General features: G+C 42.3%; 1 protein-coding gene and 1 long non-coding RNA gene across 3 annotated transcripts in view; one reads left to right on the top strand and one right to left on the bottom strand.

Annotated features, from left to right (window-relative positions):
- pou3f3b (POU class 3 homeobox 3b) overlaps window positions 1-1893 on the bottom strand; it is a 170225-nt gene that overhangs the window by 70380 nt on the left and 97952 nt on the right. The window lies entirely within an intron of this gene.
- LOC116673889 (uncharacterized) overlaps window positions 1-1893 on the top strand; it is a 20382-nt gene that overhangs the window by 339 nt on the left and 18150 nt on the right. The window lies entirely within an intron of this gene.

Below are 1893 nucleotides of genomic sequence, written 5' to 3' on the forward strand. Positions count from 1 at the left end.
ACACACACACACACACACACACACACACATACATAAGCACACCTGACACTCCTCCAATCCCATTAAGATGTATTTAAGGATGTTCTAATGGAAATTGATCAGTGATTAAGATCATTTCAGGTTAATCCAATTAATCAATGCCTGCTGATTAGGATGGTGGAAAAAAGGCAAAGGATTCATCACAACCCCCTTCGGCCTGCAGACACTGCAGTTAGCCGGGAATGTTAAACAAGGCTGTGTCACCTTCAGGTCTGGTTGGACTCTGGTTGAAGAAGATTTGTGAAAAAAGTCAAGGTAAGAAAGACGTGTGGCAGAGGGAGGAGGGGACTCCAGAGCCTTTAGGAACAGCAGAAAAATAAGAAACAGCTAAATGGAAAGTAAGAGTTGCTGCTTGTGTGCCCTCTGCAAAGTTGTATGTTTTGTCGACAAAATAAAGTGAACTCAATGGAGGGGTGGAGAGAGATCTGGAGAGTAATTCAGAGAAAAGGATATGATGCTTAACTATGTGTCTGACAGAGAGAGAGAGAGAGAGAGAGAAAGAGAGAGAGAGAGAGAGAGAGATAGAAAAGTGCATGAGATGACGGAAATTACTCAAGTCAACTGAAAAACTAAACGATAAAACGGCACTAAGATCTTATGCAGACTTGATGTTTTGTTAACTCACGCTACATGTTTAAATCGGCCTCTTTGCTCGACTATGTCCCCAACATTGCGGACAAAAAGAGTGAAAGACAGCATTACCTTGTGCTATTCTACTATGGATGGATATGACTTTGATTAACCACAACAAGTGATGTGGAAATCGAACCGTGGGCAGCCGACCAAATTCTCTGATCTGCCTATTGTCCGAGAGCCAGACGCTGATCGTTCAGGTAAATGATAAAGTGACGAGACACTGCTCAAACTGCGTGTCAAACGACGAGTGATCTAGCCCAATTCAGCACGATCTGAAGTTGGTAGCAATCAATTCAGGGTTAAATATTAAGCTCAATCCATATCGTCGCTGCTCATCTTAAGACACACTTCTTATTTTCTTCAGAAATCCTTTGGGAAAAATCAAAAGCTTGACAATCTGGCACGTGCACCGGATCTCACTACAAACTGTCACATTCTGTCGGTGTGATGACAAGCAGTTTAATGACCTAAAGGAAAACAGCTACAGAAACGTCACAACCATTATAATTAGCTCAGTCAGGAAGGGCTAAATGAAGGATGATTGACACAGTCTGTTGCAAGACGGAATACACAGGATGATTTGGAAAGAGGACAAAGGGCAGTTCCTGACCTACAGAGAGCTTCAGCTGCTTCGTTTAATACTTTTTGGGAGAAACAAAGCTCTTGGACAGAGTTCGGCTTCAGAGGGATCGGCTTTCACTTGTCTTTTGCACTCAAACAAATACCTCTTTGCCTCATTTTAGGCTGCCAAGAGAGACTTTTCCGTCCATTTTTCTGTTTGCCTTCATCTATTTGTTGGCATGCATTCTCACTTCATCTCAAGCAATGTTTGCTTTCAGTCTGGAACTGTGGTGGGAGGTAGATTTGGGAGCAGACAATACTAGATGTCCCTTCAATTTTTAAGGTGGACAAACACTTTTGACCCTTTGTCCTGGTTGACTGGAACCTCTTTTTTCAGTTGTTTCAATGTGCCTGCACTTAGAATGTCTTGCACTGTTGCTATTTATGGTTATACCGAATGTCTTTTATTTTATTTTGTTTACAGTTAAAGCTTTTATTGAGGTTTTCAAATGCCTCTCGCCCCCCTCTGGTTTGGTTTAGTGTATATCGACATGTTTAATTTCCGGGATTGTTCAGGTACAGCCGGAAATTCTGACGTTCTAACCTCCGGTGGATTTCTCAAGACTATGGTTACCTGGTCCTCAGATCTCTGCAGGG

Source organism: Etheostoma spectabile, chromosome 24, assembly GCF_008692095.1.
Source record: "Etheostoma spectabile isolate EspeVRDwgs_2016 chromosome 24, UIUC_Espe_1.0, whole genome shotgun sequence".
NCBI classification, from domain to species: Eukaryota; Metazoa; Chordata; class Actinopteri; order Perciformes; family Percidae; genus Etheostoma; species Etheostoma spectabile.